The sequence below is a fragment of the Chlorocebus sabaeus genome, chromosome 16, assembly GCF_047675955.1.
Source record: "Chlorocebus sabaeus isolate Y175 chromosome 16, mChlSab1.0.hap1, whole genome shotgun sequence".
NCBI classification, from domain to species: domain Eukaryota; kingdom Metazoa; phylum Chordata; class Mammalia; order Primates; family Cercopithecidae; genus Chlorocebus; species Chlorocebus sabaeus.
This window is the reverse complement of record NC_132919.1, coordinates 8,252,266-8,267,369: the sequence shown is the minus strand read 5'-3', so window position 1 is coordinate 8,267,369 and position 15,104 is coordinate 8,252,266. Positions and strand designations below refer to the sequence as shown.

Below are 15,104 nucleotides of genomic sequence, written 5' to 3'. Positions count from 1 at the left end.
TTTATTTTTTTGAGACAGAGTCTTGCTCTGTCACCCAGGCTGCAGTGCAGCGGTCTGATCTCAGCTCACTGCGACCTTCGCCTCCTGTGTTCAAGCAATTCTCCTGCCTCAGCCTCCCGAGTAGCTGGGATTACAGGAATGCACAACCATGCCTGGCTATTTTTTGCATTTTTAGTAGAGACAGGGTTTTGCCATGTTGGTCAGGCTGGTCTTGAACTCCTGGCCTCAGGCAATCTGCCTGCCTCAGCCTCCCAAAGTGCTGGGATGATAGACATGAGCCACCACACCCGGACTACACTTCCCTCTTGTGAACATATATGCTGGCTCTCCAGTGTAAGTTTCCACCCTACAATCTTTTCAATTTCATACCTTCTAAACACCTACTAACTGAAAACATAACGATATCTGAGACTTTGAGTGGTAGAAATACCTGGGATGTCATTTATCACTAATCTGGAATGTTAAGGATTGCTTCTCTGGGCGGCGGGGGCCGGAGGGGGAGTCACTTGTCTGGTGACCACTGTCTAAATAAGAACAAAACAATACTCCAATCATTTAAAACTAAATATGGCAAAATAACAGTCATGAGATCGCAGAAGAAATTTCACACTAGTTTTCATCCACCCCTGTATGATACAACACAAATCTAGATGTCTGCTTCGAAATTACAAGGGGGGCCAGGTGCGGTAGCTCATGCCTGTAATCCCAGCACTTTGGGAAGCTAAGGAGGGTGGATCACGAGGTCAGGAGTTCAAGACCAGCCTGGCCAAGATGGTGAAACCCCATCTCTACTAAGAATGCAAAAATTAGCCGGGTGTGGTGGCGGGCACCTGTAATCTCAGCTGCTCAGGAGGCTGAGGCAGACAATTGCTTGAACCCGGGAGGCAGAGGTTGCAGTGAGCCGAGATGGCGCCACTGCACTCCAGCCTGGGCGAAAGAGCACGACTCTGTCTCAAAAAAAAAAAAAGAAAGAAAAGAAAAGAAAATTACAAGGGGGTTTTATGGCCTTTACATCAAAAACATTTTCCACTCAAAATTAGGCGACAGGACTTCTCCAATCAGGAGTGCCTATAATATAGAGGTGGATTTTTTTTTTTTTTTTTTTTTTTTTTTGAGATGGAGTCTCACTCTGTCCCCCTGGCTGGAGTGCAGTGGCGCCATCTCGGCTCACTGCAAGCTCCGCCTCCCGGGTTCACGCCATTCTCCTGCCTCAGCCTCCTGAGTAGCTGGGACTACAGGCGCCCGCCACCGCGCCCGGCTAATTTTTTTGTATTTTTAGTAGAGATGGGGTTTCACTGTGTTAGCCAGGATGGTCTCGATCTCCTGACCTTGTGATCCACCCGCCTCAGCCTCCCAAAGTGCTGGGATTACAGGCGTGAGCCACCGCGCCCGGCCTAGAGGTGGATTTTTACTCATAAACACTGAATTGCATACATAAAACATCCCAGGTTCCATGTTAATCACGGTAGAAATGCCCCTTTCAGGAGAGGGAAGCAGGCCAGGCAGAAGAGAAGACATTCACTGAAGTGCTGGGGACAAGATAAAGGGGAGGCAGGGGGCTGGGTGTGGTGGTGGGTGCCTGTAATCCCAGCTGCTTGGGAGGCTGAGGCAGGAGAATCACCTGAACACAGGAGGTGGAGGTTACGGTGAGCTGAGATCACGCCACTGCACTCCAGCCTGGGCAATAGAGCAAGACTCCGTCAACAACAACAAAAAATGGTGGGGGTGGAGGGGATAGGCAGGGGAGCCCTTTCTCCAAGCATGTTGCTGTTTCAACAATTTTCTAAAGATTGTGTGTTAACAGGATGGTTATTAACACCCTGATAAAAAGATATTAGAGGAAGTAGTTTGAAAGCAAGAGGCCCAGACACATAGAGAAGAGGATCAAAGGACAGCAAGGTCCACCCTCCACCCCCAGTCATTGCAGGTACCACCTTTTCTCAGGGCTGCCACACTGGTGTGAGAACCCAGCCATGCCTCGTGTTACTCACCTTGGCCAAATCAGCCCTATCCCAGCTGATTTTGTTAAAAAGACTTCCCTTCTCTGGGCCTCAGTTTCTTTATCTGTAAAATGAGCAGGTTGAACCAGATGACACTGTTGACAGTGAGTGAGTCAGGACCCACCCCGACATCTAGACAAGCACCATCCTGGTGGAGCAGAGAGCCCTTCCTCTCCTTGGCCAGTCTGCAGAACATGACAGCAGAGTTAGCCCTCTCCTGGGAGGGTAAGGGTAATGACTAAGGATGGTCTTATTCTTGCCAACGTTCCTTTCTATGCCCTAAGGAATTGCTGATCTTGCAGAATGCACCATTTCATGGGCATCTAAGGTCTGGTGTATTCGTTTCCTGTGGCTGCTATAATTATCACAAGCCTGGTGGCTTAAAACAACAGATTTATCTTCTTGCACTTCTGAAAGTCAGGAGTGTCTAAACCGATACTTAAAGAGCTAAAATCAAGGTATCGGGCAGCGTTGGTTCCTCCTGAAGCTCGGAGAGAGTCAGTTTCTTGCCTCCTCCAGCTTCTAGAGGCCACCAGCGCTCCTTGGCTTGCGGCTGCATTTGCTCCCATAGCTGCTTCCATCATCATATTGCCTTCTCTGATTTTGATAAGCCTCCCTCTTATAAGGACCTTTCTGATTACATTGAGCTGGCCCAGATAATCCCCCCATCTCAAAAGCCTTAATTATATCTGCAAAGTCCCTTTTGCCATATAAGGTAACATATAGGTTCTGGGGATTAGGATGTGAACATTTTTTGGGGGGCTATTATCCTGTCTACCCCTTTCTGATCTTCCAGTTTTACCACCTGCACGTTATTTGCTATTTCTGCATATCGTCTTTGAATATTTGTTTGAATTTACTCACGTATTTAAAGATTAGCTTAAATCTTCCATTAACCTCATTCTAAACGATCATCTCTATGAAATCACAGAATTTGATGCTGATTGTATTTTCCCTAACATTCCCTAAAATAAATACCTATTGAAATTTCAAATGTGCATCTCTTGCCACCTAACATCAATCTGCCTGTCACCAGTAGCACACAGACCATCACTTAGGGAATAAAAATATAGTCCAGCCTACTGAATTTACAGAAAAGGGTAATTTGTCCAAGAATACACACGAGCAAAGAGCAAAACTTCAGCTACACCTACAACTTCTGCTTCCTGTCTCCATGCTTATCAATAACAACTTGAAAGTACGTCAGCTTTTCCTTAATAGCATCCCTAACATTAATGATTCATATAATCTAAGGCTTGGTTCCTCTTCTCTTACACTCATAGATATTTTATATTTGAAAAATAGGGCTTCCCTTGGCTTCCCCTGGTATTCATACATCTAACTTATAAACAGCAGCCTGTTTACTTGACCCACATCTGGACGGCGTCCAGGCCCCAGGGAAGAATAAACTGAGAATGGAGGTCAGTGGCCAGTGGTGACTTTGTAGTTTGCCCTTTGGCATCTGTCCCAGATGCAAATTGAACTTTGAAACCACTTTTGAGAAGCCAAGAGTCCTTTCTGTACACAGAGTGTGGGATGATGTAATTGTCCTCTTCTTATATAACAATCAGCATGCAATTTAAAAAAATAGCTGCCATTCGTTGAATATTTAGTATGGGACAGGCCCTGTGTGAGGTGTTTTAATTTTGTTTTTGGAGGGCTGCCTCCTGAACCAGAGCAGGTTCAGAGAACTTAACTCGCGTAACTGCTTTACACACACTCATTCATAACGATGCTGTGAAGCAGCTGTTAGTGTTCCCACTTTACAGCCGAGGAAACCCATCCTAGAGAGGTTAAGTGACGTCTCCAAGGTCACACAGCTAGTATGACAAGGTCAGCATTCATAGACCCTCAGACATAGAAGAGAACTTTGAAATAATCTGCCACATGAGAAAACCAGGGAAGTTAAGCAATCTGCCCAAGGACATATGAGTCTGAGTTAGTGGCAGACTCAGGGACAGAATTCAGGTCTTCAGCTCTTAGACCAGTCTCCGTCTTTGGATTTTTCTCTCTGTTAAGCTATTATTTCTCAGGTGATCTGCTTCTTTTTTCTCCTTATTCCATCTCGCACTCTTTCATCGGTGCTTCTGGCCCTCGTCAGTTTCACGGTGATGCAAAGCTGTGGAGATATCTAATGAGGGTCCCAGAATGACCCTTCCCGACCACTCCCTCTGACCCAGCAACAAACATGGAAAGTTCTAGAAAATCTCCATGAGTCTGTATTCATTACACTGGAATTAGTAATAATGTAACCTGAAAAGAATTCACGTTTACCTTTATCCTTTTTCCCCCCCAAAAAAAGAGAATGCTAAGCAGATACATGGTGGAAACGGGATTAGATGAGGTCATGATCAACAGAGGAACGTGTTAATCAAAATTTTAACCCAATAGGAACCCACATGTGTGTCATTTAGGAGACTGGCTAAATAAATGATTGTATATACATACAAAGAAATACTGTATGGTCACTGGAAATGATGTCATAGAACAATGCCCATGAGAACAAATTATGATTTCGTAAGTTGAAAGCATGACACAAAATAAAATTACTCCACTTTTCTTTTTATAAGTATATGCTCAGAAAAAAAGACTGGGAGGATATAAATGGTGGTTATCTCTGAGTAATTCATATTTTCTATTTTGTGTTTATCAGTATTTTCCAAATTTTCTACAGCAAATACATATTAACTTCATAATCTAAGGGAAAAAAATCATCAAAAACTTTAGATGAAGTCATTAAGAACCACTATTTTCTGAAGTCTGTGCTCTGAGACTGCGTATACAAGAAAATAAGGGATCAGGCCAGGTGTGGTGGCTCACACCTGTAATCCCAGCACTTTGAGAGGCCCAGGCAGGAGGATTGTTTGAGACCAGGAGTTCAAGACCATCCAAGGCAACATGGCAAGACGCTGCCTCTATACAAAATTTAAAAAATAGCCAGGTATGGTGGTATGTGCTTATAGTCTCAGCTACTTGGGAGGCTGTGGTGGGAGGATCACTGAACCTAGGAGGTTGATGCTGCAGTGAACCGTGATCATATCACCACACTCCAGCCTGGGTGATAGAGTGAGACTCTGACAAAAAAATAAAAAAGAAGAGAGAGAGAAAGAAGAAAGAAAGAAAGAAAGAAAGAAAGAAAGAAAGAAAGAAAGAAAGAAAGAAAGAAGAAAGAAAGAAAGAAAGAAAGAAAGAAAGAAAGAAAGAAAGAAAGAAAGAAAGAAAGAGAGAGAGAAAGAGAGAAAGAGGGAAGAGAGAAAGAGAAAGAAAGAAGAAGGAAGGAAAAAGAAAAGAGAGAGAGGAGGGAGGGAGGGAGGGAGGGAGGGAGGAAGGAAGGAAGGAAGGAAGGAAGGAAGGAAGGAATCAATCAGCCATAACTTTTTTATAGAGCTGGCCATATATTAATAATTTAACAGTCATCCTGCCCTAGTAGAAAAATGAGCAATGGACACAAATAGATGGTTCATAGAAGAAATATAAATGGCCAATAAGCACCTAAGAAGACCCTCAGCTATACCATTAATAACTTTTAAACATAAATTAAAATGACATTGAGATATCTCCTTGCTTTTTATTTATCAGATTAGCAAAATTTAAGACAAATGATAATACCCAATGTTAGTAAAGTGTAAGGAAGCCCACTGTCTCCTGTGATGCTGGTCGCAGAGTGAAAAATGCAGTAACCATCTTGGTTACCACGATGGATTAAACACGTGTATCTTCACTTCCTCTTGAAATCCCACCGACAAAAAAGACTGAACACAAATTTTAAAAGGTATAAACCCACAAGGACAGAGGATAGGAAAGGAGACAACAGCAGACAAGGGATGTCGACAGGATTTTGGAAGCTGGAAAGTGGATAAGTGACAGCTGATGCGGTCAATCAGAAAAGGCTGAAAACTAAATGCCAACCAGAAGCAAGCAGTGCCGTGCCTCTAACTCCAGAACGTCTCAGGAACTGGAGGTGCGGGTTACTTTGAAAAGCAAGGTAGGGTGGGGTTAAAAACAGGAAGATCTGTCGAAACATATGATGTGTTTACAAAGCATTTCAACACAGGGCTTCACAGCCCCGGCAATCAACAAGCCAAGGCATCTACTTCTCTCCCACCCCAGCGGGAGAAGGTGTGCTTATTGGAGGAACTAAACCAGAAGAGCTCCAGATCTGGGGAGACTGGACACATCCCAGGCAGGGTTAAGTCACTACACCATAAAGGGAAGTAGGATTTGGGAGAGGGGAAGTCTTTGAAGCTACATACAGAATGCTGAGACCCCGATGGCCCCCCATAATGTTAGCAGCCTGGCTTGTACCCTCCAGGCAGGAGACTGGAGCATTCTTCTGGGGGGTTCCCAATCATAGGGACTGGTCCCCCCATTTGATCATCATACACAGAGACCCAACAACCAAGGCCAGATACAGACACACACACAGACACATTCACAGACACAGACACAAACACCCTCCAATCAGCTTCTAGTTCCTTGATCATAAAAATGAACATTCAACAAGAAATCACCAAACATTTGAGGAAGCCTCCAAAGTGAAAGATAGAACAAAATAGCGTAAAAGAAATTCAAGGGCTTCAATATAATCCACAGGTACAGGGAAAGTAAAAGAAAAAAGAGGCTGGGCGCAGTGGCTCATGCCTGTAATCCCAGCACTTTGGGAGGCCAAGGAGGGCAGATCTCTTGAGGTCAAAATACAAAAATTAGCCAGGCGTGGTGGTGCACGCCTGTAATCCCAGCTATTCGGGAGGCTGAGGCACAAGAATCACTTGAACCCGGGAGGAAGAGGTTGCAAAGAGCCGAGATTGTACCACTGTACTCCAGCCTGGGAGACAGAGCAAGAGTCTGTCTCAAAAAAAAAGAAAGAAATAAAAAAGAGAGAAAAAAAGAGAGAGATTCAGCAGCAATAAACACAATGCAGGGAGCAGAAGTAAGCTGGAAAAAATGTTTAATATCTTCAGAGAAATAAACAAAGGCATTACATCATGAAACAAGAACATGGGGCTTCAAAAAAGGAAATGAAAACAAGAGCCCTTTTTAAAAAGCAATGAAGGTCAAAATTAAAATACTCATTTGAAGAGTATGACCATGAAATTGAGAAAATCTTCCAAAACAGGAGAACAAAACACAGATCACCCAAATCGGAGATTAAAGGAAGAAAATGAGAGGATAAACCCCAAAGTCTAATATTCAAATAATAGGCGTTTCAGAAAGCAAGCACAGGGAAAATGAGGAGGAAGGAATTATTTTAAGATAGTAATTCAAGAGATTTTTCCAGAATTGAATAACATGAACACCCAGGTTGAAAGGGTCTCCTGAGTATGCAGGACAATCAATGAAGAAACCCACAGATGAAATTTCAGAATCCTAAGGATGACAAGACACCCCTAAAAACTTCCAAATAAAACAAGGACAAGTACAAAGGTTCCTGAATCATAAGAGCAGAAGATTTCAACAATAAACTAGAAGCTTGAAAACAATGAACCATTGCCTTTAACATTCAGAGAAAAAAAACATTTCCAACCAGTTTTCTAAATCAAGCCAGACCCTTTAACAAGTATAAGGACAAGCCAGGCACGGTGGCTCACGCCAGTAATCCCAGCATTTTGGGAGGCCAAGGCGGGAGGATCACAAGGTCAGGAGATCGAGACCACAGTGAAACCCCGTCTCTACTAAAAATACAAAAAATTAGCCGGGCGCGGTTGCGGGCACCTGTAGTCCCAGCTACTCTGGAGGCTGAGGCAAGAGAATGGCAGGAACCCGGGAGGCGGAACTTGCAGTGAGCTGAGATCCGGCCACTGCACTCCAGCCTGGGCGACAGAGCGAGACTCCGTCTCAAAAACAAAAAAAAACAAAAAAAAAAAACAAGCATAAGGATAGAATGAAGGCCTGTTTCCAGATAGTCGAAACCTAACAAAATTACCTCCTATCATTGGAAGATGCATGTCACCAAAATAGGGAAGAAAATGAGGAGGAAAATGTGAGATCCATACAAACAGACAAGTACTGTATGATTCTCCAAATATGAGGTAATTAGAAGAGTGAAATTCATAGAAACGGAAAACAGACTGATGGTTGCCAGGGCCTGGGAGGGAGGGAGGGAGGGAGGGGAAAATGGGGATTTAGTGCTTAATGGGTAGAGTTTCAGTTTGGGAAGATGAAGAAGTTCTGGAGATGGGTGGTGGTGATAGCAAGCGCAACAACATGAACGTACTTAATGCCACTGAACTGTACGCTTAAAAATGATTAAAATGGGCCAGGTGCAGTGGCTCATGCCTATAATCCCAGCACTTTGGGAGGCCGAGACAGGTGGATCACGAAGTCAGGCGTTCGAGACCAGCCTGGCCAACATGGTGAAACCCCGTCTCTACTAAAAATACAAAAAATTATCCAGGGGTGGTGGCAGGCACTTGTAATCCCAGCTACTCAGGAGGCTGAGGCAGGAGAATCACTTAAACCTGGGAGGCGGAGGTTGCAGTGAGCCGAGATCGCGCCACTGCACTCCAGCCTGGGCAACAGTGCAAGACTCCATCCCAAAAAAAAAAAGATTAAAATGGTAAACTTTGTGCTACATATATATTACATATATTTACCACAAACTGTAAAATGGGCAAGGCACATTAAAAATGTAAAATCAGTGACTCACACCTGTAACCCCAGTACTTTGGGAGGCCAAGGCGGTTGGATCACTTGAGGTCAGGAGTTCCAGAACAGCCTAGGCAACATGATGAAGCCCTGTCTCTACAAAAAATACAAAAATCAGTCAAGTATGGCAGCACGTGCCTGTAGTCCCAGCTACTGAGGAGGCTGAGGTAAGAGGATCACCTGAGCCTGGGGAGGTTGAGGCTGCAATGAACTGTGATTGAGCCACTGCACTCCAGCCTGGGCAACAGAGTGAGACCCTCTCTCTAAACAAATAAATAAAGTTAAAACTCTAAAGTGGCAAAAAAGTATATATATAAATTAAAAAGTGGCAAAACTTCATCTCTACAAAAAATACAAAAAATTAGCCAAGTATGGTGGCACATGCCTGTGGCCCCAGCTACTTGGGAGGCTGAGGTGGGAGGATGGCTTGAGCCCGGGAATTCAAGACTATAGTAAGCCGTGATCACACCACTGCACTCCAGCCTGGGCAACAGAACAAGACTCCATCTCAAAAAAGAACGAAAAGAAAAGAAAGAAGAAAAGAAAGAAAGAAAGAGAGGGAGAGGGAGGGAGAGAGAGAGAAGGGCGGAGGGAAGGAGGGAGGACGGGAGGAAGGAAGGAAGGACGGAAGGAATCCAAAAGAGAGAGGATTCATACAAGAAACAGAAAAAGGAATTCCTAAGATGACAACATTCAGCAGTCCTGGGGAGAAACCGATCCAGACAGGAGCAGCAGGAGGCGGCACCGGGCAGATGTCTCTGAGGAATAAGAGAAAGAAAACGAGACAAGAGACTGAGAGATAATCTAATGTGTTTGATCAGATTGCCCGGAATTTTATAGCTCTGTTGGAGAGGAATCAGTGATATGTATCTAAAAACTAAGCAAATGGAGGCACAGTGGCTCAAGCCTATAATCCCAGCTACTTGGGAGGCTGAGGTGGGAAGATCTCTTGAGACCAGGTGTTTCTGACCAGGCTGGGCAACATAGCAAGACCCTGCCTCAAATAAATAAATAAATAAGATGGTATGACATTTCTTAAGGGAATCTGGACAAATGAATGAAAACTAAATATATGTACAACCTTTCACCTAGGAATCTAACACCTAAGGATTTATTCTGAGGAAATAATAGGACTAGTGTGCAAAGACATACATTCAGTGATGTTTACTGTGGCACTGTTTATTATTATAAAAATAAATTGGAAATACCCTAGACAGCCACCAACAGGAGACTGGTTTAATAAATCATGGTACAGCCACACAATGGAATACTACACAGCTGTTAAAAAAGACGAGGTAGATAATTATGAATTAACAGAGACGACACTCAAGAGATATTACTAAGTGAAGAAAAGGTTACAAGACAGTAAGTAGGATTTGACATAAAAATATTCATTTAAGAGTCTAGATGTCTATGTGCCAAAGTATTAATCTTTGGAGATAGAATTATGCAAACACTTCCAATTTCTCTGTCCGATTAAATTTTTATCAGATATTATATTATCAGGAAAAATCATCTAGTTCCATTTACAAAATGAAATAAAAGGAACCCCAAACCCTGAAGAATACAACCATACAGTTCACAAAACACCTTCACAATCATCATTCTGCTTAGGTTTACAAACGTCCAAAAACATAGAGATGTCTCACATTTTGTAGATGAGAAAACACGTTCAGAGGGAAGCAAATGGCCCATGAGCAGTGAAGTCAAGGTCCCAGGACGTGATCGCAAGCCCCTAACTTGGTCAGCTCAGCATGACTTCAGTGTATCGCACTGACTGTCTCTGTCAGCTCCAGATAAACCTGTCGGAACCCTACGAGCTCCCTCTGCAAACCAGAAAAATGCTACGTGGGCAGTTCAGGAGATAGGAAACCAAATCAAGGTGATCAGACTCTCGGGGAAAGATGTGCACAAATGATGTGATTTCAGGAAGCCACCAAAGCCATCTCTTTATGTCACCCATCACCAACCCTCACACCACAGGGACATAACCAACTTTCCAAACGGACCTCAGCCTTTGACAATCCACCTGCCTCGTGGGCACAGAGGGTCCTCAGACATCAGGAGCCCCCCCATTCTGGCATCTCTCAGGCAAACCTCCTGTGGCCCAGACCTTCTCCAATCAGCCCTTTCCACCCAATGTACCTGATCCTGTGTCTCAGGCCTCAGCTGATCAGATCCACGGCAGCATACGGGGCCCACACTGAACTTGCTGACACAAAGTAGAAGTCAATAGGAAGAGTGAGAATCACCGTCCGACCAAAGATACGCAAGGACCGGAAATGGGTTAGAGTCAGGAAGGCTGGGGCCTGCTGCCCTGAAGTGAGGCAACCCTGCCCGCCTCGTCACTCAGCTGGTGTTGAGCAAGACTGCAGTGCCTTGGGAAGGGAAGAAGAAATTCAAGTTCTAACTTCTCAGCCAGGCCTTCAGCCTCCCCATCTCCCCTGCATGTGTAGTTTGGAAGCCACTGGTCTTCCGGACAGATGACCTGTTCTCTCCTCCACTTTCCTGCCTTCATTCCTGTATTTGGAGGGTAAAGGCATGGACAAGAGCTGTCACTACTTAAGGGGGGAGACAGCGGATGCTAATGTTGTTTGTCTCTCCATGCGGGCCAAGCACATAACGTGGTACATAAGAGAATGAACTTGTCACATAGCCTCCACCTACCACTTGTAGCTGTGAGAATTTGAAACTGGGCACAGTGGCTGACACCTGTAATCCCAGCACTTTGGGAGGCCGAGGCAGGTGGATCACCTAAGGTCAGGAGTTCAAGAACAGCCTGGCCAACATGGTGAAACCCTGTCTCTACTAAAAATACAAAAATTAGCCAGGCATGGTGGCACACGCCTGTAATCCCACGTACTCGGGAGGCTGAGGCAGGAGAATCACTTGAACCCGGGAAGCGGAGGTTGCAGTGAGCCGAGATGGTGCCACTACACTCCAGCTTGGGCAACAGAGCGAGACTCCGTCTCAACGAAAAAAGAGCTTGAGCAAGTTGCTTTGCTCTCCAAGTCTCATTTTCCCCATCTATAAATGGAAACAGTGCTGGTACTGACCTCATAGTATTGTGTAGAGCTTAAATGAGATAACGTAAGTTATCCCAAGTCCAATTAGTCCCTTTAAGTGTTAGTGGTTGCCCCCTTCCAGCCCTATCAGATCTGACTCACTCTTTATGGCTTTATTAGGTCAGACACCCTGGTCTGAAGAGTCCCCTGAACACTGTTGCCTCCACAGTGGCTGTAGGTCTCATGCCTCAATTAGTCTTACGATCTAGAAGAAGCACCACTGTTAAGAAGGGCTAGGAAGCCCTTCACGGATCCTTCTTTTCCTTTTCCCAGGGTGATGTCTTTTCTCCCCAGAGTCAGCCGTGAAGGTAGGGCTGCGTGGGTTTGTCTCTGTATCCCCAGGAGCACTCATCAGAGCCCTGGAGGTTAAGTCCATAAATATCTGTGGACCTTAGAGGTACATAGAAACATCACCCTTATTTAAAGCATGTGGGTAAACATAGGTACCTGGGCTGAGGAATCCATAGCAGGGGGACCGAGGCTTTTTTCAGGGTGTGGCAAAGCCATGCATGCAGCCGGGATCAGGGTGACCCTTGGCTCCTCTTAGCTCCTCTCGCAAGTCCCTAAAGCCCCTAAAGATGTGAAATAGGGGAGTGTGCGGAAAGCCGCGGCTTGATCTGCCTGGAAATCCTGCTCACCTCCATCTCCAGAAGGAAGCCTGCTTCCTGCTTAGCCTGCAGCGCACTTAAATCCCCTCAAAGCCCCTCTTGGGTTTGCCACCTGCTAATCAAGGCACCTGACCTCTCCCTGGCTCTCTGTCCTCACCTCCTGACACCCTTCTTCTCAGATGATGGATGTCCTGATAACTGAGACGGCACCCTCTTTGCCCAAGCTGGAGTGCAGTGGTGCGATCTCGGCCCACTGCAACCTCCACCTCCCAGGTTCAAGCAATTCTCTGCCTCGGCCTCCTGAGTAGCTGGGATTACAGGCGCCCACCACCATAGCCGGCTCATTTCTGTATTTTTAGTAGAGACGGGGTTTCACCATTTTGGCCAGGCTGGTCTTGAACTCCTGACCTCATGATCCAACCGCCTCGGCCTCCCAAAGTGCTAGGATTACAGGCACGAGCCACTGCACCTGGCCTAAGATGGCACCTTCTTAAGGATTGACCTCCACCACTTGCTTCCTCCAATTTACCACCCTGCCAGGGTAACCTGCCCAACTCCATACTGCTCTTAGGGTGCCCCAAGCTTTGTTGAGGTTTACTATGTGCTAGGCACTGTGCAAAGTGTTTTATGCACAATATCCTGCTTTAACTCTCAAGTAACTTTCTAAGGTAGAGGCTATTACGATTCCCATTTTACAGATGAGGAAACTGAGACCCAAAGAAGTCATGCAACTTGCCCAAAGTCATGCCGTGAGTGGACTCACACTCTAACTTGTATTTCAGACATTTCTGTGAAATTGTGTTCACCCTGGTAAACTCTGAGAGAAGAGCCTGGATTTGCTTCTCTCTCACCTCCCATATTGCATAGAGATGGAAACTTACACAGCATGTTCTAACAAATTTTAGAACTACTGGGCATGAGTCACCACCAGGGAGCTTGTTAGATGCAGAACCTCAGGCCCCACCCCAGTTCTTTTGAATCAGAATTTGCATTTTCACAAGAGAAGTGGGTGATGCGTTTGCTCATCAAAGTTTGAGACCATACTGTTCTAAACTGAATTGAGTGGATGGTGCTCTACAGACACCCACAAGCCAAACAAGTATAGGAAAACAAAGCAAAAATACCTACAGGGCTCTTGATCCTGGGAACTGCACTTCTGCAGGAAGCACAGAGCAAAAAGTTAGGGCTGAGAGGTTCCCCATGCCTCACTCAGTTTCCACTTCCCGGTGCTCCAGCAAGATCTTGGCCCTGGGAGTCTGGATAGCAACGAGACGTCTTTAGAGCGCCACCTGCTGGCCGTGATTAGGTATGTATCGCTCATTTCTGCTCCAGGCATTCCCTCTCAAAGCTGCAGCTCAAGATCTGAGCCTTCTGTAACGGATCCCTTGATTCTTTATTTCTGTCCCGTCAGCATTCACCATTCACTATTCCTGTCGCTGGTTCAGATAACTCCTTACTCTCTAAAGGACAATGATGCAGCACCCCTATGTTTGCTTAGCCCCTTGACCTCAATTCAGTTCAGCTCATTAGGCATTTGTTGAGCTCCTGCTGCGTGCAAAGCATTAAGACTTTAACAGAACAGCCTTCTCATGAGCATCAAAGCAAGTGGTCAGTAAATAAACCAGGCCATTAGTGTTCTGACTCAGGGTAAAAGCACAAAGATTTAATACTGGTCCCTATAAGAAAGTATTTGCAATATTCACATGGACATAGTTTTTTGTGTGTTTTTTTTGTTTTTTGTTGGTTTTTTTTTTTGAGACCGAGTCTCGCTCTGTTGCCCAGACTAGAGTGCAGTGATGTGATCTCGGTTCACTGCAACCTCCACCTCTCGGGTTCAAGCGATTCTCCTGCCTCAGCCTCTTGAGTAGCTGGGATTACAGGCGCCTGCCACCGCGCCCAGCTAATTTTTGTATTTTTAGTAGAGATGGGGGTTTCACCATGTTGGTCAGGCTGGTCTCGAACTCCCGACCTCGTGATCTGCCCGCCTCGGCCTCCCAAAGTGCTGGGATTACAGGCATGAGCCACCATGCCCGGCCCACATGGACATATTTCTATTTACCTGTGTTTATATCTATTTTAAATCAATAAGAAAAGGAAAGCATCCAAATAGATAACTGGGGAAAAGATACAGATAAATTCATAGCAGAAGAATGCAAATAGTCAAAAACATTTTTAGGAAATTTACTTATTTTATCCCTTTTTTACCCTCTTTTTAAATAATCAGATTTTTAGAATTACTCCATTTCCCCATTAGCTTTTTCTTTCTTTTAATGGAGTCTGGCACGACCTTGGCTCACTTCAAACTCTGCCTCCTGTTCAAGCTATTCTCCTGCTTCAACTTCCCAAGTAGCTGGGATTACCGGCACACACAATCGTGCCCGGCTGATGTTTGTATTTTTAGTAGAGATGGGGTTTTGCCACATTGGCCAGGCTGGTCTCAAACTCCCAACCTCAAGCGATCTTCCCACCTTGGCCTCCCAAAGTGCTGGAATTACAGGCATGAGCCACCATGCCCGGCCCCCATTAGCTTTTTAATTATGCATTCTTGTATTCTTGTTTAATGGTTACCTTAGAGATTATGACATTCATTATTAAATTAGTAGACCACTATAATTCATACTTTTATCACTCCCCAGGTAAAGCAAGAAGCTTACAACAATTTAACTCCACTATTTCCCTCTTATCTTTTGGCTATTATAGTCATGGAATTCCTCACATATTTTTTAATTCCTAAGACACTCTAATTGTTTTGTATGGTCAATATTCATATATTTTCTCCACCTACT

At 44.8% G+C, this 15,104-nt stretch overlaps 1 protein-coding gene across 1 annotated transcript in view; it reads right to left on the bottom strand.

The window, feature by feature from the left end:
* The window catches only part of NDEL1 (nudE neurodevelopment protein 1 like 1), a 56,709-nt gene extending 45,846 nt beyond the window's left edge, over nt 1–10,863 (bottom strand). Inside the window, exon 1 of the mRNA XM_037987327.2 lies at nt 10,791–10,863. The gene's annotated coding sequence lies outside the window, so the exon portion shown is untranslated. The remainder of the gene's footprint in view (nt 1–10,790) is intronic.
* Nucleotides 10,864–15,104: the final 4,241 nt, after the last annotated feature.